The following is a 25,034-nucleotide window of genomic DNA, read 5'->3' on the forward strand; positions in this document are numbered from 1 at the left end:
TTAAAGATTTTATTTATTTATTTGGCAGAGAGAGACACAGCAAGAGAGGGAACACAAGAAGGGGGAGTGGGAGAGGGAGAAACAGGCTTCCCCCTGAGCAGGGAGCCCGATGCGGGGCTCGATCCCAGGACCCTGGGATCATGACCTGAGCCAAAGGCAGACGCTTTAACGACTGAGCCACCCAGGTGCCCCAACAAATCTGTAATCTTTAAAGACAATACTTACAGCAGTAAATAAGGCATATCAGAACAAAAAGAGGTTGGATGAAGGTACACCAGTTAAGAGGTCATTAGAAAATTGCAATCAAAAGTAATTCATGTCTGTTTGTTGGCAGTGACAGAAGATATCATGGAAGTAGATAAAATATAGAAGTGAGGCAGAAAGAATAATATTATTCCTATGTTCCAAGCTTGAATAAAAAGAAAATATTGGAGGAGAAGGTGATGGGTGTGTACTTCATTGCACTAGACGTCTGGAGCCTCAGACCAGCAACGATGGGGATGTGCAGCCAGCAATAGAAACAGGATTCTAGATCCTAAGAAATCAATCAGTTCAAGAAACAAAATGTGATATGTACATATTGTTTGAAGCCATAGAATTGAATAAAGTAATTGAGAAAACACAGCATTCTGTTGATGTAATCCAAGGCATCCTGTGTATTACTGAGAGACGGTAAACTAAGTAGAAGAGCCAAGTGGTATGGAAGGCAAGTGAAAAGAGATTTTTCAAGGCATGGCAGAAACTTGGAGTTGCATCTCTAAACCTGTGTTTCTTCTTCATGGGCCCACATTTCCTCTCCCTGCTTCACAGTTAAATGTAGCCATAAAACTGAATTCTAGATAATAGAATTTGAGCAAATTGGTATACGTGACTTCCACACCTGGGTGATAAAACCTGCCACCTGTGTTTCTCTATGTTTGCCCAAGTGAATGACAACTCTTAGAGCAATCTAGGCAACTTGTTGAAGATGGTAAATATTGAAGACAGCAGAGCTGCTCTCACACTGGGCCCCAGCACGAAGTGTGGAACTGACCCCACCAGTCCCAAACCCCCACTGGGTCCCCTTGGGTCCACGACAGGAGTGAGAATTAAACTTCTACAATGCTTCACTGCCACTGTAATTGTAGGGTTTCTTTGTCACAGCAGTGAGACTTCCTTAACTAATATTGAAAGGCCATTTGCAAGTCCTAACTGAAAGAGATGAGATGCTGAGAGGCCTGGAGATGTAAGGTTCTTCAGGGAGCAGTTTCAGGAGAGCGAAGAGAAGAAACCTCTGTTTTTGCACATTCAGGAGTGATTGGGAAATGTAGAAATGGAAGCAAGGAATGTAATTTTTAGAAGGGGGAAAGATTTCTTGCTAAATAGAAAGTAAGAGATGGTATAATATCTTGAGCAGAACACAGGGTGAGAAAGGCTTTGACAATATGACAGTTTCACTTTGGGAATCCCTAGTCATCCCACAAATATTTCTTGACTGTCTACCATGTGTCTGATGTTAGGAGTACAGATATAGTTGGGAAAGAGAAACAACAGTAAGTAAACACACAAATCTTATAGATTGTAAGTGCTACCAATGAAATGATCTGCTAACTTAAAGAGAAACGAAGAAGAACTGTATGGGGAAAAATGATCTTTCAGTTTACTCACCATCCAATATCAAAACTGCTTTTACCTGTAAATGGATCAGTTATGAAGGGGGATAAGTAAAGCTGTAATCATTTCAATGATTTGTCCAAAGTTATAACATTTTGGCCACGCATCTTAATTCCTGGCATTATCATTATAGCAAATTTCAATTAGACCATGTTTGGATCTCTAGAGTATCAGGAAATAAAAAATGCTTAAAAATTGGTTTTGCAGTGTTAATAGGGTATCTTGAAAATACCTTATGAGGTAGTATTCCATTCAAACAAGCTGATAGCTTTATTTTAAGAATTCTGTTTTGATAGCATATATTAAAAGTATATGCATGCACACACACATATATAATGTAAACATGAATATATATTCATATTTAATAGTGAATATTTATAGCAGCATGTAACAACATTGCTTGGACTGTTTTTTTGGCATCCTTTGTTTATCTTAGTGAAAACTTAAAATATGTCATAACAATAACTCATACATTGCTCTCAGCATACAAGTTTCTGAGAAAATTCTTTAGAAAGCCAGTTTTACAATGTATTTTTTACTTCATATGTTGCAATTATAAGAGATAAATCACAACAAAGACAAAATAAGAAATAGATAATATTCCATGTGTGATTGATTTACTTTTTATCTCTAGAAGCACTATTTTTCTTTTATCTGCTGTGAAGCTTTAGTCAAATGGCCAGTAATATAAAATGTTTATGGTTTTCTGGATTAGAATTATAGTTTCTTAACCTATCTGATTCAGACTAGATCCTTGTCACAGTTTTTCATTTTAATGAATAGAAAAAACTTCTGAAGATGCTTAGATTCTGATTTCTCTTTTACACTGAAACCTCAGAGAGCTTGAAAAAACATTCCTCTTCCAAACATAGCTATGATTTCACAGATTGTATTCATTTCCATAAAAGAATAGAGTGCATTTCAAAGTAGCACTCTGATTTTCAATGGAATAAAATAATGAGTTATTTTCAGACTATCCCCGGTTTTTAATATCATAAACTTTACTTCCTTACCAAGTCTTTCAAAATAATATATAAAGAAGTGAATATGTAAACAACTTCATCTGTTCTTTTCTTTTTCCTATAAGAATCTTCTCACTGTTTTTGAAATACCGTATTTGAAGAAAATAAATCATGCCAGATTTATTTTCTTTTACTATATTTACTATTTTCATTGAAATATGAGTTCCTAAAATAATCTCATTTCACTTTGCTATTTTGTTTGCTATAATTTCCACCTCCTTCAGTACTAATTGTATATTTCACAAAATGACAGCTATCAGAAAAAATAGACTTACATGATGATTTTTACCAAATCTTAGGTCAAAAAATGGTTTTAATTCTCAATATATTTTGCCTTTTCTACCCTGAAATATTATTCTTTTAAAAATGTTCTTTAACTGGGATGACAAAAAAAAATGATTAATGATGGAAGATGGAAAGGAATCATAAATTTGAATTAAATATTATGTTAATATTACATATTATGTTTTTATGAGCAATACCTTAAATTATTTTGTGCCAATTCTTATTACTCAGACTGAATATATATAACATGTATGTATAATACACACAATATATAAAACATGCATATGATACTAATAGCAGAAACATCAGCAAAATTAAGTAAGTTATGAACATAATTTAAAATCCCTCCACCAGGGACGCCTGGGTGGCTCAGTCGGTTAAGCGTCTGCCTTCAGCTCAGGTCATGATCCCAGGGTCCTGGGATCGAGTCCCGCATCGGGCTCCCTGCTCCGCGGGGAGCCTGCTTCTCCCTCTGCCTCTGCCTCTCTCTCTCTATCTCTCATGAATAAATAAATAAAATCTTTAAAAAATAAATAAATAAATAAAATCCCTCCACCAGATAAAACTCCTGTAAGCTTTCTTTAGGCAAAACTAGGAACCATTACACACAGAGCTCTAAAAGCAGATGCAGAACTATCTTATTGCAGCCTCTATAATTTCAGGACTAAGACAGAATTTGAAGTAAGGTTATCATACATGCTGAAATTTCTTTTCATCAAGTTTTCCCCATCCAATGACCTATCCTCAGGGATGTTGATAAGTTGGAGTTCATTAACTTCTCAGTGTATATTTTATATATATACATATATAAATATTTATACATATATATTTATATATGTATATTTTATATATACATATATAAATATTTATATATATAAAATATATATATGTATGTAGATATGTATATATAATGCATATTTAAAAATAAAATATTTGAAAGCTTTTAAATTCATCCCTAGATCGATGACAACTAGTAGTAAACTAGATCACTATTAAGAAAATACTTATTTCGCCTACCCACCCCACCTTCATACTCCCCTGCTTCTTGCCTTAAGGTTAGGCCATGAGACTTGTTTTAGCCAATAAATATTGGCAAGATTGAAATGACTTTGCATGTTTGAGTCTGTATCCTTGCATTTTTGCCATCCCTGTAAAAAAGAATATGCCCAGATGCTTGCAGGTCCCAGAATTTTGAGAGACATTTGGAGCAGACCTAAATCTATCGCATAGCCCAAATACCAAGCAGTCAGGCCTCAACCAGATCTGCTGAACCACAGCGAACCTGCAGACCTGTGAGTGAGAAATTTTGTTCCGTATACCACTGAGACTTTTACAGTTGTTTATTATGCAGCAATAGCTATTTAATATAAGAATATTTGGGAAAAGGTGACTGAGTCATAAATTTCAAAGGAGAAGAATATAGGCAAGAATTATTACTACCAATCTTCTAGGATCAGAAATTTTCTTTCAAGTTACCCATTATGAATGTTTCTGTTTCTCATATGTGTCCCTGCCTCTATGCAGCAGAGTAATGTTGTTACATATGCTATCTCTAATCCTCACAAAAATGTTTCATAGGAGACAGCATGGCTTCCATTCTGTAGAGGCTCAGAAACATTAAAGGAATTGCCCTTGTCCACACAGGGGACACGACACAGAAAAACAGCCCCGAGTGATCAGAACTCAGGGGAAATGCATGTCAAGAAGTTAAAAGGAGAGAGCTAAGTAATTTATGACAATAAGGAGAGAAGAACACTTCCAGATAATAACTGTAAAACAGTGCACACCAGACAAGCATTTATAATCTGGCACTTATCTTTCAGTCTAAGGTGACAAATGAGAATATTTGTTCAAATCACTTTAGTGTTCATCACGCCATCATTGCTCATGATATTCTCCATATGATATGTCAGTTTCATGGAAATGAGAGTCATGCCATTTACAATGAGAAAAATTATATTATTGCAAAGATACATAAGGTGCAGAGAGCCATGAACACATAGGCAGTTCTAGGATCCCCTATTCTCACCATCTTGTTCTCTCTAATTGTGCATCTATCTTCCATCTGAAGTTTTAGTCCTTGTTCCCAAATGGGCCAATCCATCTTGAATTCCCTAGTTAGAATTATGGAAGAATGCATTCTGTTTGCTTAGTGAATTAATACAGTTTTAGAGATCAGAATTATTTATTACTATTTCAGAGATCAGAACTTCCGAGTACAGAATTATTATACTAAGCTATTTTACAAGTGGGATCCTAAGGGGTCAAATCAGGTTAATTAATAGTGATCCTTGATTGGGCGCCTGGGTGGCTCAGATGGTTAAGCGTCTGCCTTCAGCTCAGGTCATGATCTCGGGGTCCTGGGATCGAGTCCCGCATCGGGCTCCCTGCTCCTTGGGAGCCTGCTTCTCCCTCTGCCTTTCTCTCTCACTCTGTCTCTCATGAATAAAAAAAAAAAAAAAAAAAAATAGTGATCCTTGATCAAAGAATAACTTAGGCAGTCTGTCTGAATGGGGCATTGTGGCAAGGCAACCAGGGGGTCCTACTGGACACCACGGATATTGACTACCACGTCTAGTACAGGCAGTTACATGATACTGACAAAAAGTAACTGACATTTATTCTCTTGCACCTAAGTGGGTTCTGGTCTAAGCAGTCTCTTGTAGACTTTGGTACATTCTATTTCTACATCCTGAATAGCATAGATAAAATCAGAAACCTGGATGTCTTACTCCAGTTAATTATAAAAAGCTCATGCCATATGTAAATCTTACTCCTATTAAAATTGGAATTTCTAGGGGTGCCTGGGTGGCTCAGTCAGTTAGGTGTCTACCTTCGCTTCAGGTCATGATCTCGGGGCCCTGTGATCAAACCCCACGTTGGGCTCCCCACTCTGAGAGGAGTCTGCTTGTCTCTCTGCTCACCCCCACCCAGCTCATGCTCACTTTTTCTCTGTTTCTGCCTCTCAAATAAATAAGATCTTAAAAATAATAAAATAAAATAAAGTTGGAATTTCTAAACAAAGCAATTGCTGCTCACTTCTGATTTTCAGCAGCTTCCAAAATGTGCATGTTTTCCCCAGAATCAGGATATTTTCAAACCTATGCGAAACAAAACACTTTGATGGGCAGGATCACCTGTTTGAGAGGGAAGAGACTCTGTACAACAATGGTGTCAATGGTTCTACTCTCTGTTCCTTTAAGCTTTCCTCAGATGCTTGAAGATTAATTTGCCGTGAGAGCAACCGACAAGCATTCATTTACCAAATAATGATTTTCTAAATTTAAATTTATCTTGTTATGTGATGTCACTAATTATGTAAAACTATAATTTACAAGGGTGGAAATTCCTTTTCAGCTAATCATTATCCTTGGTTTGAGTAGTTGGAGGGGAAATGAATATTTCTGTAGACAATGCATCCTAGAGTTTAGAGACTGGACAAAAACAAAATCCAGGGTCACATCTATCCTCCCCATCATCATATAAACTGCATTATGAAGCACTTATCTATAAATATGAGGCTGTGGGGAATACTAAGGAAAATATAAATGTGACCCTTATAGGTATTAGGAGAGACTGCATAAACTTTGCGAAATATGCTCTAGGAAGGGAAGATATATAAGAACAAAAAATAATCAAACAAAGAATGCTGTGAAAAGCCAATTCAGAAAAGGAATTGGAGTGGTATTTTATCTAAAAGAGCTTTAATATGTCCATAGCCCATGGTTCATCATATTCACAGTGTGCCTTTAAAACCAGAAGGAAAATTCAGTATGCTAAGAAATCTAATAACCAGTGTTATAAAAGTAAATCTCAACCCAGACTCAGGGTGGCTTTTGTATAGTCTGAAAGTTCTGAGTTTTAGAAAAGTTCTTTTTTGTTTGTTTGCTTTTACATACTGGTTTTCAGAAAGAATAAAATCAAAAGATGCCATCCCCAAAGAACATTGAGCTTATCCTCTGGTCAGATGGGAAGAAATGATTATACTAGTACAGATGTTGGCTTTCTTGATCAAACCGTAAAACAATACTAAAAGATGTTTGAAAGCATTTTAAAAACCGCGTGAGAAAGCGTGATTGGTGAGCTAACAAAAGGATCTTTCTTATTCATTACCATATACCAGTTTCCATATAAGAGGGTGAAAGATGACATATTTCCCCTAAATTGCTGGTAATCATTTTTTTAAACTGCTAGGTTAAGATTTGTTTCTATGGATGTTTCCTGAATAATAAACTCCAAATTCATGACATTCGTGTCAGTATATAGGTCAGGGCAAGTGGGAATTATTTAATTCAATCCAAATATTATATTATCAAATTAATTTTATTCTTTAGGACCAGATTCTTGATATTCTTGGTGGCTTTTTTCATAGGAATAGTTGGTAATTTTGTTAATCAGTCCTGTTTTATGGGACCTTAATATACGGCCAAAAAGACCTGAGCTTTATGGTGTTCTTTCTTACTTTTCTACAGCCACACCCCCTTCAATATGTTTAGTTCCATTAGTTCCATTATAATACAGATAGGTTGATCATCAACATATCAGATCTTCCCCAGCTTAAAACTACATGTTTACCATTTATATTCTCTAACTAGTATTCTCTAACTAGTATTCAGAAAATAGTACTTTCCCCAAATACCTATCATACTAATAAATTGTCCAAACTGCACATATTGTTAATATTCTGATATTCTTCTATTTCCTCCAACGAGAGAGTTTAACTTCACAGATGAAAATCACTGCTTGGAGCAATGTTTAATGTTAAAGGTCAGTCTGACTGAGTAACATTTATGCATACCACTTCTAGATTCTTGGACTACTTCTAAGTCAAATTATGTAGCATTAGTGGATAAACTAACCACAGACTGTTTCTGGGTGCAGATATTGGCAAGTTTTATGAAGAAAACAAAACAATACAGGGAGATGCAACACTCATTAAATCTGGTGAGGAAGACCAGATGGCTGGGTAAATCATTATAATACAATATAATACAGTAGATGTAAGGTATTTTAGAGCCCAAAGTTGGGCGCCCTCAACTCTGCTAAGGTAGGAAGGAGAGCTTCTTGGGAAAGCTTTACAAAAAGATGATATTTTAGCTGAGCTGGGAAGAGTAATTGTAGTTGATTAGAGAGATAAGATGAAGAGAAGAAGAAATTCTGAGCAAAGAAAGTAGTCCATGGAAAACACAAAGGCCAAGGGGATAAAAGTGTAAGCTTAAGAGAAAAAAGATTTGACTTTCATTATAGCCTCATCCACTTATTCTTTCTGCCACCTTGGACAGCTATGTAGTTTCTCAAAGCCTCTGTATTTTTTTTCCTTTTAAAATGGGGATAATGATTATATTTCCCTTTTAAAGTTGAGCAAAGATTAAATGAGATAAAAATGTAATATATTTTATACATCCCCTGTAATGATTCTGCCTTCCAAATACTTTTTCCAGTCCCCATGGAGGTACCGGAGCAAGGAATGTAAGTAGAAAGCTACAGGAGAGGTCAGGGTACATAGGTACTGTGAGAAATGAGTATCAGAATAACAGGTATTTGGATGTTTGTGGTAACAGATAGGAGCATCTATGCAAGACTTCAAGCAGAGAAGAGATGTGATCAGATTTTCATTCTAGAAATTTAACTTTGCTGGCAGTTTGCAAAGTAAACACATAAGAGAGGGGAGTGAAAGCAAGGACACCACTGAAATAATGAGACACAAACAAAGGACATGCACATCAGAGTAGATTGAGGTAGAATCTTCACAGGACTTAATGAATGACTGCCTGAGGAGAGAAAAGAAGAGGGTGAGGATGACAGGGAGCGTGATGAGTCCAGAAACATTCCCAAATGTCTGGATCTAGCAACTCGATAAAATAAGAAACAGATAATCATACAAAATAGAGTATCATAAACTACAGACAGTTACATGGTTCTAAACACCAGGGTTATAGAATCCAGAGCTGGAAGTTGTTATTGGAAGCCAGAGCAAGAAGAGGGATAGCCTCTTAGAAGAAGCTGATCCTGAGCTGTGTTTGATACATGAATAAGATGCACGTTGGTGATCAGGGAAATGAAGTCATCAGATGGATTCCAGCATAAATGTGCAAGGCTGGATTGACACAGCTGCGCAGTTGAGTGTCATCAGATAGTCCTTTATGTATTTATTTATGTATTTACTTATGTTGCACTTGATTCCATAGGAGACTGGAGATAGCTGGTGGTTCCCATATGCCAAACCAGTCTATGGCCATACCATCCTGAATGCGCTCAATCTCATCTGATCTCAGAAGCTAAGGAGGATTGGGCATCGTTAGTACTTGGATGGGAGACCTATATACCAAACCACAGTTTAGAAAGAGTTCAGGGTAATCTAAAATTCTGTGAGGAAAGGATGCACTGAAACAGAGGTTCACATAATATAACACAACAGCACAGAGTTGGCCAACAGTGGGGAAGTCAGTTATTTTGCACTGGTCATTCTGAGCAAAGATACTTGGCAAGTGAAAGGTAACCAAGCAGAGCTTCAAGCAGGAAAAACAGATTCACTTAGTCAATGAGTTCTATCATACTCAAATTATAATTATAGATCTAGTCTTTGAAATAAAATTACCTACAGACACATTATTTTCCCAAGTGTTATATTTGACATGACAGGGTTCATTAAACCACCTTTTACAAAGAGTTGTATTTATTGTCTTTGCTGTTCTTTTGGGTTAAATCTAATTACATTTTAAGTAATGGAAACTATAGGGAAATATACTTATAAGAAGTTAAATGTTAACTGATCCAATAAACAATCTAGCCAACAACAATGAAACTAATATGCTTTTAGTCTATATCACCAAAACTAGAAGTGTGAGCAAATCAAGCCATGTGACATGTTGAATGGTGAAACACTAAAGATGTTACACTCAGGCAGAAAAGTTTACAAGGGGACATGGGAGTTGACCTCACATATTTGAAATGATTTAGTCAGAAGCTGGGATTATGTGTTTATATGACCCCAAAGAGTAAAATAAGTTTGTGGTTGGAAGTTATAGACTGGTTTTCTACAATAAAATATGTAGAAGATTTTTTTTTAAGAAAATGATCTCTATGAATGAAATGATTTGCCTCATGTGATATCCATGTCCATTTCTGAAAGCTCAAGGAAAGCTGGATGACCGCTTCTCTGAGTGTTGTCGAGGAAATGCATTCTAACCTGACCCAAGGAGCTCCACCGCTCACCAGCAGGAACATTGAAGATGCATTATATTCCTTTTGAGTTTCTTATTCATGGTAAAATTGTAAAAATACCACATATCCTGCAGGGTCATTGTGAGGAATACATATGATTAAAGAATCAGAATGTGCCTAATGCATACTGGGCACTTGACAAATGTTTGTGGAATATGAATCTGGAAGATTCAGCTGGGTTTATGTCAGGCATCAGAAGATAGCTTGAGGAATGAAACAGTCAGGTTTAAAAATATCTGTTAAAACATTTGCAGATAGAGAAGTCTGTATATGCCTTTTTAATGTAAGTCTTTTTTATCTTTCATTAAGATTTATAGTTTTCATATACATACATACACTAGCAGAGACTTTTTCCCCCTAGCCTCAATAGAAATCTAGAGCAGAAATAGTATAGTCTCAGTAAGTGTTAAGTTCACCTGCATGCAGAGACAACTAACAGTTAATAAAATAAGGTAGTAGTTTATTTCTCTTTTAGATAAAAGAAATTCCTAGTAGACAGTCCAGTTGTGGTGTTCATCAGGGTCCTGGGCTCCTTCTGCTGTTCTAAACACCTTTAGTGTACTGTCTCATGGTTCAAGATTAGTGCCCATTTTTCAGGTATAAATGTTGCATTTTAGTCAGTAAAAAGAAAAATAAAGAGATCTAAGAATTAGATATTTTAGAAGTTGCACACAACGCTTCCAATTACATCTCATTGGCCAAAACCTGGTCATTGGCTATATTTATCCTCAAGAGATCCTGAGAAATAAAATATTTCAGCTGGTGGGCAAAATGCCCACTTAGAAATTGAGGTTCTTATTGAAATGAAGGGGGCAAAGAATATTGGATTAGCACTTTTGCCACAGGTGACTACACGCAAATATAGACTTTTCTTCAGGAAGTAACTTCGGACTTGTTTCAACATCTGAATATATATAGTCCTAAATTCCCAGCATTTTATATCATAAAGTATGGCCAAGATTATTTTTCCCTGCAAAGCTTACAAAACAGGAGTGATCAGTAATCCAAAGAGACACTCAAAAATGTCGAAAGACTCTCAGTTTATCTGATGCTCAGAAATATGATTTCCACCATATCCACCAAGATGAACTAGCTTCAAATATCATACTCTCACCTAGAAAACCAAATTAATTGACTTGTCACATGAAGTTTTAGACATAAAGTATTTTGGGTTTTGAAAACCATCTGTTAATGATAATTCTGTTAGTTTTAAAATAGTAAGATATTTTTCCCTAGCAATATTTAATAAATAAAATCAAATATTTATATGTAGTCCATTCTTTATTTTTTTTACGAAACCATGTCATTGGTTTACAGGAGATATTTAATTTTATTTATTTGGTTGGAGAATAGTTCATTTCAAGATGGTTTCAATGGAAGTCGTGAAACTGTAGTGGAGGAAAAATAATTTCCCTCTACCCCTTTAATTTCTCAGCTGGGAACCTTATAACAAAAGACAGATTGACAAGAGAAAAACAGAATTTTATTAACATGTATATTTCATGTATTCATGGGAAATACTGAGGGGAAAATGAAAATGGTCAGAGGTATCTTAGAATTCAGCCTTAAATATTGTCTTCAGCAAAAGAGAGAAGAGTGTGGGGGAGACCAGTTGCGGGGAGGTAACCAGGAAAAATATAGTAAACAAGACTAAAGTTCATCATGCAGATTTCAAGTTGGTGTCTTCTCCACTGATAAGAATTTCTTGTGATTTAGTCATCCCTTTCTGCCTGATACACAGAAGGAGACATCCTTACTAATGGGGATTTCCTTTATAAATGGAAATTTCCCTTACAAGCAATTTCAACTCTATTCTCAGAGATCCTTCTGTGAAATCTTTCTCAAAATAATCGGCTCAAAATAATCCTCATACCAAAGAGACATATTTTGAGGATGGCATGTTCTGCCACCCTTCATTCACATGAACAATTATCTAAAATATAGAATTGTTTTATAAGGCTCAAGAGGGCCATTTTGTCTATTTGGTTGGCATTTCTTCTTCTCTAGTTTGATTCTTCTGCTAGTGTTTAAATTGCAGTATACCTATACCCATGATTATCAAGAAAAAAACAAAATAAAACTTTAGTTTCTCTCCTCCAAAAGTAATGTTTACGTGGCAAATGAAAACATTTTACTGTATCTGTTTTTTTTTTAAATTAACATTTACAGGGGCGCCTGGTGGCTCATTTAGTTGGGTGTCAGACTCTTGATTTCAGCTGGGGTCATGATCTCAGGGTCATGGGATCAAGTCCTGCATTGGACTCCACACTCAGGGCGGAGTCTGCTTCTCCCTCTCCTTCTGCTCCTCCCCTGGATCACACTCTCTCTCTATCAAGATGAACCATGACTGTGGACTCTGAGAAACAAACTGAGGGTTCTAGAGGGGAGGGGTGGGGGGATGGGTTAGCTTGGTGATGGGTATTAAAGAGGGCACGTACTGCATGGAGCACTGGGTGTTATATGCAAACAATGAATCATGGAACACTACATCAAAAACTAATGATGTAATGTGTGGTGATTAACATAACATAATAAAATTTTAAACAATGAAAAATAAATAAATAAATAAATAAAATCTTTAAAAATTAACATTTTCAGTTGAGGGATTTTTTAATAATTTATACTAATTTAGAACACATCAGTCATCTAAAAGTTGATTAAATGAAGAAGTCATCAAATCTTGATCTTTTTCTTTATGTTTTATTCATTTCATGAATTATTTTAAAAAATAAATCTATACAACAGTATAAATTCTCCTACCCAGTACATTTTAAGAAATATTTATGAAATATTAAAATATCTTATTTAAAATTATAAACACTTTTTTAAAATTTTTTTATTTTATGTTAATCACCATACATTACATCATTAGTTTTTGATGTAGTGTTCCATGATTCATTCTTTGTGCATAACACCCAGTGCTCCAGGCAGAACATGCCTTCTTTGATACCCATCACCAAGTTAACCCATCCTCCCATCCCCCTCCCCTCTAGAACCCTCAGTTTGTTTTTCAGAGTCCAATGTCTCTCATGGTTCATCTCCCCCTCCGTTATCCCCCCCTTCATTCTTCCCCTCCTGCTATTTTCTTTTTTTTTTTTCCTTAACATATATTGCATTATTTGTTTCAGAGGTACAGATCTGTGATTCAACAGTCCTGCAAAATTTACAGAGTTCACCATAGCACATACCCTCCTCAATGTCTATCACCCAGCCAACCCATCCCTCCCACCTCCCCCACTCCAGCAATCATCAGTTTCCTGAGATTAAGAATTCCTCCTATCAGTGAGATCATATGATACATCTTTCCATGTTGTTGCAAATGGCAAGATCTCATTCCTTTTGATGGCTGCATAATATTCCATTGTGTATATATATCACATCTTCTTTATCTATTCATCTGTCGATGGACATCTGGGTGCTTTCCACAGTTTGGTTATTGTGGACATTGCTGCTATAAACATCGGGTTGCACATACCCTTTCGGATCCCTACTTTTGTGTCTTTGGGGTAAATACCCAGTAGTGAAATTGCTGGATCGTAGGGTAGCTCTATTTTCAACTTTTTGAGGAACCTCCATACTGTTTTCCAGAGTGGTTATACCAGCTTGCATTCCCACCAACAGTGTAGGAGGGTTCCCCTTTCTTCACATCCCCGCCAACATCTGTCATTTTCTGACTTGTTAATTTTAGCCATTCTGACTGGTGTGAGGTGGTATCTCATTGAGGTTTTGATTTGGATTTCCCTGATGCCGAGCGATGTTGAACACTTTTTCATGTGTTTGTTGGCCGTTTGGATGTCTTCTTTGGAAAAATGACTGTTCATGTCTTCTGCCCATTTCTTGATTGGATTCTTTGTTCTTTGGGTGTTGAGTTTGATGAGTTCATTATAGATTTTGGATACTAGCCCTTTAACTGATATGTCATTTGCAAGTATCTTCTCCCATTCTGTCGGTTGTCTTTTGGTTTTGTTGACTGTTCCATTTGCTGTGCAAAAGCTTTTTATCTTGATGAAGTCCCAATAGTTCATTTTTGCCCTTGCTTCCCTTGCCTTTGGGGATGTTTCTAGGCAGAAGTTGCTGTGGCTGGGGTCAAAGAGGTTGCTGCCTGTGTTCTCCTTTAGGATTTTGATGGAATCCTGTCTCACATTGAGGTCTTTCAACCATTTGGAGTCTATTTTTGTGTGTGGTGTAAGGAAATGGTCCAGTTTCATTCTTCTACATGTGGCTGTCCAATTTTCCCAACACCATTTGTTGAAGAGACTGTCTTTTTTCCATTGGACATTCTTTCCTGCTTTGTCGAAGATGAGTTGACCATAGAGTTGAGGGTCCATTTCTGGGCTCTCTATTCTGTTCCATTGATCTATGTGTCTGTTTTTGTGCCAGTACCATACTGTCTTGATGATGACAGCTTTGTAATAGAACTGCAAGTCTGGAATTGTGATGCTGCCAGCTTGACTTTTCTTTTTCAACATTCCTCTGGCTATGCGGGGTCTTTTCTGGTTCCATACAAATTTTAGGATGATTTGTTCCATTTCTTTGAAAAAAGTGGATGGTATTTTGATGGGGATTGCATTGAATGTGTAGATTGCTCTAGGTAGCATTGACATCTTCACAATATTTGTTCTTCCAATCCATGAGCATGGAACGTTTTTCCATTTCTTTGTGTCTTCCTCAATTTCTTTCATGAGTATTTTATAGTTTTCTGAGTACAGATCCTTTGCCTCTTTGGTTAGGTTTATTGCGAAATAGCTTATGGTTTTGGGTGCAATTGTAAATGGAATCAACTCCTTAATTTCTCTTTCTTCTGTCTTGTTGTTGGTGTATAGGAATGCCACTGATTCCTGTGCATTGATTTTATATTCTGCCACTTTACTGAGTTCCTGTATGAGTTCTAGCAGTTTTGGGGTGGAGTCTTTGGGGTTTTCCACATAAAGTATCATATCATCTGCAAAGAGTGAGAGTTTGACTTCTTCTTTGCCGATTTGGATGCCTTTGATTTCTTTTTGTTGTCTGATTCCTGTGGCTAGGACTTCTAATACTATGTTGAATAGCAGTGGTGATAGTGGACATCCCTGCTGCGTTCCTGACCTTAGGGGGAAAGCTCTCAGTGTTTCCCCATTGAGAATGATATTCGCTGTAGGTTTTTCATAGATGGCTTTTATGATATTGAGGTAGGTACCCTCTATTCCTATACTCTGAAGAGTTAGATCAAGAAAAGATGCTGTACTTTGTCAAAAGCTTTTTCTGCATCTATTGAGAGGATCATATGATTCTTGTTCTTTCTTTTGTTAATGTATTGTATCACGTTGAATGATTTGTGGATGTTGAACCAACCTTGCAGCCCAGGGATAAATCCCACTTGGTCGTGGTGAATAATCCTTTTAATGTACTGTTGGATCCTATTGGCTAGTATTTTGGTGAGAATTTTTGCACCCATATTCATCAAGGATATTGGTCTATTATTCTCCTTTTTGATGGGGTCTTTGTCTGGTTTTGGGATCAAGGTAATGGTGGCCTCATAAAACAAGTTTGGAAGTTATCTTTCCATTTCTATTTTTTGGAACAGTTTCAGAAGAATGGGAATTAATTCTTCTTGAAATGTTTGGTAGAATTCCCCTGGGAAGCCATCTGGCCCTGGGCTCTTGTTTGTTGGGAGATTTTTGATGACTGCCTCAATTTCCTTAGTGGTTATAGGTCTGTTCAGGTTTTCTATTTCTTCCTGGTTCAGTTTTGATAGTTGATACATCTCTAGGCATGCATCCATTTCTTCCAGATTATCTAATTTGCTGGCATAGAGTTGCTCATAATATGTTCTTATAATTGTTTCTATTTCTTTGCTGTTGGTTGTGATCTCTCCTCTTTCATTCATGTTTTTGTTGATTTAGGTCATTTCTCTTTTCTTTTTAATAGTCTGCCCAGGGGTTTATCAATCTTGTTAATTCTTTCAAAGAACCAGCTCCTAGTTTCATCGATCTTTTCTACTGTTCTTTTGGTTTCTATTTCATTGATTTCTGCTCTGATCTTTATTATTTCTCTTCTCCTGCTGGGTTTAGGCTTTATTTGCTGTTTTTTCTCTAGCTCCCTTAGGTGTTAGGTTAGGTTGTGTACTTGAGACCTTTCTTGTTTCTTGAGAAAGGCTTGTATTGCTATATACTTTCCTCTTAGGACTGCCTTTGCTGCATCCCAAAGATTTTGAACAGTTGTGTTTTCATTTTCATTGGTTTCCATGAATTTTTTTAATTCTTCTTTAATTTCCTGCTTGACCCATTTATTCTTTAGTAGGATGCTCTTTAGCCTCCATGTATTTGAGTTCTTTCCAACTTTCCTCTTGTGATTGAATTCTAGTTTCAACGCATTGTGGTCTGAAAATATGCAGGGAATAATCCCAATCTTCTGGTACCAGTTGAGACCTGATTTGTGACCTAGGATGTGATCTATTTGGGAGAATGTTCCATGGGCACTAGAGAAGAATGTGTATTCTGTTGCTTTGGGATAGAATGTTCTGAATATATCTGTGAAGTCCATTTGGTCCAGTGTGTCATTTAAAGTCTTTATTTCCTTGTTGATCTTTTCCTTATGGATTTGTCCATTTCAGTGAGGGGGGTGTTAAAGTCCCCCACTCTTATTGTATTGTTGTCAATGTGTTTCTTTGCTTTTGTTATTAATTGCCTTATATAATTGACTGCTCCCATGTTAGGGGCATAGATATTCACAATTGTTAGATCTTTTTGTTAGATAGACCCTTTAAGTAGGATATAGTGTCCTTCCTCATCTCTTATTACAGTCTTTCGTTTAAAATCTAATTTGTCTGATATAAGGATTGCCACTCCAGCTTTCTTTTGGTGTCCATTAGCATGGTAAATAGTTTTCCACCCCCTCACTTTCAATCTGGGGGTGTCTTTGGGTCTAAAATGAGTCTCTTGAAGACAGCATATCGATGGTCTTGTTTTTTAATCCAACCTGATACCCTGTGTCTTTTGATTGGGGCATTTAGCCCATTTACATTCAGGGTAACTATTGAAAGATAGGAATTTGATGCCATTGTATTGCCTGTAAGGTGATTGTTACTGTATATTATCTGTGTTCCTTTCTGGTCTATGTTGCTTTTAGGCTCTCTCTTTGCTTAGAAGACCCCTTTCAAGATTTCTTGTAGGGCTGGTTTCATGTTTGCAAATTCCTTTAGTTTTTGTTTGTCCTGGAAGCTTTTTCTCTCTCCTTCTATTTTCAATGACAGTCTAGCTGGATATAGTATTCCTGGCTGCATATTTTTCTCATTTAGTGCTCTGAACGTATCATGCCAGTCCCTTCTGGCCTGCCAGGTCTCTGTGGATAGGTCTGTTGCCAATCTAATGTTTCTACTATTGTAGGTTACAGATCTCTTCTCCCAAGCTGCTTTCAGGATTTTCTCTTTGTCTATGAGACTTGTAAATTTTACTATTAGATGGTTGGGGTGTTGACCTATTTTTATTGATTTTGAAAGGTGTTCTCTGTGCCTCCTGGATTTTGATGCTTGTTTCCTTCCCCAAATTAGGGAAGTTCTCTGCTATAACTTGCTCCATTATACCTCCTGCCTTTCTCTCTCTTTCTTCTTCTTCTGGGATCCCAATTATTCTAATGTTGTTTCGTGTTATGGTATCACTTATCTCTCGAATTCTGCCCTCGTGATCCAGTAGTTGTTTATCTCTCTTTTTTTCAGCTTTTTTATTTTCCATCATTTGGTCTTCTATATCACTGATTCTCTCTTCTGCCTCATTTATCCTAGCAGTTAGTGCCCCCATTTTTTATTGCAGCTCATTAATAACCTTTTTGATTTCGACTTGGTTAGATTTTAGTTCTTTTATTTCTCCAGAAAGCATTTCTCTAGTAACTTCCATGCTTTTTTCAAGCCCAGCTAGTATCTTTAAAATCATGAATCTGAACTCTAGGTCTGACATCATACCAATGTCCGTATTGAGTAGGTCCCTGGCAGTCGGTACTACCTCTTGTTCTCTTTGTTGAGGTGATTTTTTCCGTCTTGTCATTTTTTCCAGAGGAGAACAGATGAATGAGAGAACAAAATGGTAACAGGGTAACAATGTCCCCAGAAAATATACTCTAAACAAATCACAAAAGACCTGAAGCCAGGGGAAGAGAAAGGGAAAGAAAGAAAAAAGAAAAAGGAAAAAAAGAAAAAGAAAAAGATAAAAACAAACAAAAACAGAACAAAACAAAAAAAAACAGAATATGATCAGATATGATCAGGCTGGTACATAGATCAGTGCCACACACTAGATTTTGGGTGTATTTTGGTCTGTTGGAAGAAAGTGCCTCCCAAAATTTTAGAGAAAGAAAAACTTAAATATGTACAAAAATAAGGGTTGATACTATGAAGGGATGGAATATGATTGTAAAGATGAAAATTATAAAAATTATATAAATGGAATTGATAAGATAAGAATTTGTTTGAAAAAAGAAAGAGAGGATTTTAAAAAGAAAAAGAAAAAAAAGGGAGAGAACGTGATCAGGCAGGAGACTAGAACAAAGCCATACACTAGAGATTTAGGGTATATTTTGATCTGTTAGAAGAAACTGTATCTCAAAATTTTAAAGAGAGAACAACTTGCATATATATCCCAAAAATAAGGGTAACCACTATGAGGGGATAGAATATGACTCTAAAAATGAAAAATAAATTCTTTTTAAAAAAGAGATTGGGGCACCTGGGTGGCTCAGTTGGTTAAGCAACTGCCTTTGGCTCAGGTCGTGATCCTGGAGTCCCAGGATCGAGTCCTGCATCGGGCTCCCTGATCGGCAGGAAGTCTGCTTCTCCCTCTGATCCTCCCCCTCTCATGCTCTCTGTCTCCCATTCTCTCTCTCAGATAAATAAATTTAAAATCTTTAAAATAAAATAAATAAATAAATAGGGGATTGATAAAATGTTGGTTGAAAAAGGGAAAAAGAAAAATTAAAAAAAAAACAGTTAAAAAAATTAACTTTGAAAGACTAAAGAATCATGGTAAAAAAGCCATGGATTTTTTTTTTTTTTTTAAGATTTTATTTATTTATTTGACAGAGAGAGAGATAGCGAGAGCAGAAACACAAGCAGGGGGACTGGGAGGGGGAGAATCAGTCTTCCTGCCGAGCAGGGAGCCCAATGTGCGACTCGATCCCAGGACCCTGGGATCGTGACCTGAGCCGAAGGCAGACGCTTAACGACTGAGCCACCCAGCGCCCAAAGCCATGGATTCTATGTGCAGTATACCCCTAGCACTGGAGTTCTGCCGTTCTCATTGATGGGTAAACTTGGTCTTGGCTGGCTGTTCTCGCTGCTCTTCTGGGGGAGTGGCCTGTTGCCATGGTGCCCAAATGTCTCTGCCAGAGGCGGAATTGCCCTGTGCTTGCCGGGTCTAGGCTAAGTAATCTGCTCAGGTTTGTTCTCCGGAGCTTTTGTTCCCTGGAAGCTTTCTGTGCACCTTTGGAGGACTAGAGTGAAAATGGCAGCCTCCCAATCTCTTCCCCAAAGAGCCGAGAACTCGGGGCCCTGCTGCTCAGTGCGCCCCCAGAGAAAGGCAGTCAATCACTCCCGTCTCCCTGGTCTCCGGCTGCACTCCGTGCTCACCCGGCCTGTAACTGCACGTTTCTATCTCTGGCACCCAGCCCTGGGTGGAGTCTCCAAACCCAGCAGATACCTGCAGTGTGCTCCCACACTGCTCCTCCCGGGAGAAGAAGGTGAGTCTCCCCGGATCTGCCGCTTGTCAGGTCCCTGCTGGAGGAGCAGTGGCCCGACTGTGCCGCGGATCATGGTTTATGGCAACCCCGAGCTGAGAGCATGCCCCTTGGCTCCGTCTCTGCAGCCAGCTTCCCCAGTCCGATACCTAGGAGCTCTGCCGCACTCAGGCACCCCCGGTCTTTCTGTGACGCCAAGGGTCCTGAGACCACACTGTCCCAGCGAGGGTTCCACCCCCCGCTTAGCCACTGGAGCGACGTCCCTCAGCAGAGCCGACTTCTAAAAGTTCCGATTTTGTGCTCCGCGGCTCTATCACTTGCCAGAAGTGGCCATCGGAGGCCCCTTCCCCCGCCGTCTATCCTCCCGAATATCGCCTCGGATTCACTTCTCCGCACGTCCTACCTTCCAGAAAGTGGTCGCTTTTCTGTTCAGAGCGTTGTTGCTATTCTTTTCTTCAATCTCCTGTTGAGTTCATAGGTGTTCAGAATGGTTTGATCCCTATCCAGTTGAATTCCTGAGACCAGATGAAATCCAGGTCTCCTACTCCTCCACCATCTTGCTCTGCCCCTAAAATTACAAAAAACTTTTAACGTCACTCAAACTAACAAGGTAAATCTGACTTTGAAAAATAACCATCCCATACAGTGCTAAAAAGAAATGAGCTATCAAACCATGAAAAGACATGGAGGATTCTTAATTGCATGTTACTAAGTGAAAGAAGACAACCTGGGAAGACTTCATATGGTATAAGCACAACATAGGACATTCTGGAAAAGGCGAAACTATGGAAGCAGTAAAAAGATCAGTGGTTTCCAGGGGTTGAGGGCCAGGGGAAAGGAGTAGAGAAAGCAGAGAGTATTTTTAGGCCGTAAAAATACTATAAAAACGGATGCATGTTTTTATCCATTGGTCAAACTCTATAGAATATACAACAGCAAGCATGAACTATAATGTAAACTCTAGACTTTGGGTGATAACAATGTGTCAGTGAAGGTTCAGCAGTGGTGATATAGGTACCACTCTGGTGCCAGACGTTGCTAATGAGACAGGCTATGCATGTGTGAGGGCACAGTGTATATGGAAAACCTCTGCATCTTCTCCTCAATTTTGCTGAAAAAAAATAAATAAATAAAGTCTTAATTTTTTAAAAAAGTCCACATTGATGCACAGTCATTTGGGGTTTTCTGTCCAATTCTCTCCTTTATTTCACATATATTTCAATTTATTTGGAATAGAAAGTTTCATAGTGTAGCAAGATAACTTTAGAGGAGCTAGAAATATTCATTATCTGAGATATGAAAATGTCTAAGGACAAAAATATATTTTAAAAGAAGCTTTAGAAACATGCTTAACATAAACGGATGTTAAATCTGCATTGAACTCAGTGGTATTAGCAAATGATAAACCTCCAAAATTAACTATATTGTCATCTGCTTCAAATGTGAAACTTCTAAGCTCTCAAAGTTTCCATTCTTTGACTTTAATGTAATACAGTGAGAACTTCATTATAATGTAATGTTCAAAACATTACTGAGATACAAAATTATCCCCAAGTTAAAAAATGCAGTTTGCGGTTAAGCTGACATTACAGTTTATAAACAATTTCAGATGGGAATTCTTGAAGTTTTTAATGGTATCCATCTTCAACACAGCTCCTGTTTATCTCACTGAAAGTGTATTATGTTTCAAAATCTAAAATTAACCAATTGAAAACATTTACAATTAACAACATAAATACACCTTCTTAAACAGAAGCTCATTATCTCTCAGGAAGACTTCAGTAACAGCTCCTAATGGATTTCCTACCTCAAACTCCCTGCAACTCACAACAAAAAGTACACTAATAGGACAAAAATTTGCAACATTATAAGGTAATTTCTATTTGAATATGCCAAATTAGTCAAGACAATTTTATGTGTCCAGTGTTGAAAAATAAGTTATTTTTTTCTGTATACATCTTTATTCACTATAATGAAATTCTAAGCAGGGAAAATAACAATCAACCATTATTTATTGAGCACCTACTGCATTCTACTTTCTGTTTTAACCACTTTGCTACATTATCTCACCTCATTCTTACATTACTATTAGAAAGTCATTGCTCTTCTGAAACAGAATTCTACAGAAGCTGTTAAACTGGCCTGAACTTTCTTTGTTAATAATTAATGGCCAACTGTGATTTGAAGCCAAGTATATGATTCCAAATGCTGTTTTTTTAACCATTATACTCCACTGCTTTGCAGATATTCTTGAAAAATATAAATATTAAAAACTAATCATTTTAATATATTTGCATATTTTGTTTTGTAAAAAGATTCTTTTGTCTTTGTATTTCTAACCATTAGAGACTTGTAAGGTGTAGGTGAAATGGAAACAAATTCAAACTTGTTTCCCTTGACGTGACTAAGCTTCACATGCGTAAGAGATGATGGATGGTTTCACAAAATAAGCTCTTGAAAATATATGAAACAAAATTAAGATGATATAAATCTTGTGTTAATAATCTGAATTGTTCTCATTACAACATAGCTTCCTCTGGCAGATACATTGTGCACCAGTCCTATACCAGAGAATATCATATGTTGTTCTTCAAATATTGGAATATTGTAAAAATTGCTTAGATTTTATAGATTTATCATTTCTAATGGAGATTGGAGTAGATTTACGATCCCCTGGGGCCTCACCAAACATTTGTGTTTATTGTGGCCCAAACCTTTTAAGCTTATGACAAGAGATTGTGCTTCTTTCTTTTGATTAAGTTTGAAATGCCTTTCTTATCTATTTTTATTAATTTGGAAAGAAATTGGATGAAAATGATTCTGTGCTTTGGTTTTATATTACCACCCTTTACTAAGCAGTGTGCTGATAGCCTTTTAAACATGATTTACTGAGAAGAATTTATATCATATGTGATTAATAAAAGGAGGGGAGGGCACGCTATAGCACAGCTAAGATCCCATTTCTGCATTTTCAGCTGCGTCAAAGCAGTTTACTTTCCCAATTGAACATCATCCTGGGAGAAAGCAGGCTTCAGTTCCTGTAGTCTGCTGTTAGATGGTACGTGTCCTGTAATTAGAGGGTCAATTTTTTGGATCATAAATTTCTTAATTATAGATGATAGAGTTGCATAGTTGATCTATAAGATATCTTCATTTGGAAGTCATATTTTTTTCTCATGCTTCAGAACAAAATAGGTATTTAGTGTACTATCCTTATAGGTTGAGTTTCAATTCTATTCAGTAAATACGTGTTGATCACTGACCATTTTACTAAGCATTATGGAGAAAACAAAGACAAGGAACTAGCGTTACTGAGGAAAGTAAAGAGAAGAATAAGACAAGTGTTTTGATAACTAAATTGTGGGATAGAATATGATAAGTATCATAAGGTACACATTTACTAAATGCATATGGAAGTTCAGATGAGATAGAGATCATTATTTCATATTTTTTTTCATGCCGAAATGATATTTGAGATAAGTCTTAAAGAAGGGATCAAGAATTGAGGTAGAAGAGAAGCAGATAAACCGAAAAAGTAGAACTTGGCTAATGGATGTTTGGAAAATATTAACTAGTCCTTTGTTCTTGCACTCAAGGAATACTCCCGAGGCTAATATGAGATAAAGCCAGAAGTCTTCACATTTTTTGAATGACGTAGTTTGACTTAAATTTTAGAAAGATCAATATGGCACCACTATGGAAATTGAACTGAGAAGGGGAGGGGTGGGAAGGTGGAATGTCAGCCAAGAGGAATGATCTGAGTCAAGGAAAGAAATAAGGAAAACATGAATTAGGATTGGTTTGCTGGAACTTTAAGGAGCAGAGGACAAAATTGAGGAAATCTGCCAAAAAGTGCAAAAACACAAAAGATGAAAAAAAATTTAAGAAAAAAAAATAAATAAGGATCAGCCTGGGGTTTAGAAGTTCAGAAAACATGAGTTACAGAAAGAGAAAATGGGCGGGAGAAAATTGACACAGAACTAATTCATGAAATCTCACCAAGCTGAAGAATGTGGAATCTCAGAATGAAAAGTCTCCACGAAGAAGGCAACAAAATGAATGAAAAGAGACTCACAATTAGGTGACGGTATAACTTGATTTTAGAATCTCTAGAATAAAATAAAGATCTTAATGGCCTTAAGAAAGTGAAGAGGGGATTTCAGTTCTCGCGGGACCAGCCTGGGCCTCAGGCTATTTGAAGATTTTAATCCAGAACACGGATATCAGACAAAATCATGTAATTGATATCAACAATATGAATGACAAAATTAAAAAAGAAGAATTGAAGAGCTCCCTATATGCCCTGTTTTTTCAATTTGGCCATGTGGTAGATATTGTAGTGTTAAAGACCATGAAGATGAGGGGGCAAGGCTTTGTTATTTTTAAGGAACTGGGCTCACCCACAAATGCCTTCAGACAGTTAGAAGGATTTCTATTTTATGATAAATGAATGGAAATCCAGAATGCAAAAACAGATTCTGATATAATATCTAAAGTCTGTGGCACTTTTGCTGACTAAGTAGAAGGAAAAGAAAAGCGCAAAAACTGTAGAACTCTCTGCAACAGCTTCACACAAAAAACCTGGTCAGGGAACACCAAATGCAGTCAATGCCCAAGGAAATTCAACACAAATCCTCAGGTCTCTGATTACCTTCCACACTATATTTTATTCCTTAATAGTTTCCCAGAAGAGACTAATGAGATGATGTGATCCATGCTGTTTAATCAGCTTCCTGGTTTCAAGGAAGTACGTTTGGTATCCGGAGGCGTGACATTACTTTCATGGAATTTGAAAATGATGGACAGGCTGGAGTTGCTGGGATGCTTTACAAGGATTTAAAATCACACCATCCCATGCCATGAAGATCACCTATGCCAAGAAATTGCATATGAGATAGTGGTCTTTATGGGACTTGGTGTTATTTACAGTGTTTGTTTTGGTAACATTTGGTCAGGCCATTTTACTAGTTGGGGGTGAGGGAGAGTGAAGGTTAAATTTTTGTGAATGATTTAAGACAATACCTAGTATTTGTTTTGCATTAATGAACTATGAAATATGAAGGCCTTAATTTTGTTCAATAAACTTCAATTTGTATTCCAAAAAGAAAGAAAGAAAGAAAGAAAGAAAGAAAGAAAGAAAGAAAGAAA

At 36.9% G+C, this 25,034-nt stretch overlaps 1 pseudogene; it reads left to right on the forward strand.

The window, feature by feature from the left end:
* The window catches only part of LOC118004746, a 44,451-nt pseudogene extending 19,667 nt beyond the window's left edge, over positions 1-24,784 (forward strand).
* The last annotated feature ends 250 nt before the right edge of the window (positions 24,785-25,034 follow it).

The sequence above is a fragment of the Mirounga leonina genome, unplaced genomic scaffold (genome assembly GCF_011800145.1).
Source record: "Mirounga leonina isolate KUSES-001 unplaced genomic scaffold, KU_Mleo_1.0 Mir_93, whole genome shotgun sequence".
NCBI lineage: Eukaryota > Metazoa > Chordata > Mammalia > Carnivora > Phocidae > Mirounga > Mirounga leonina.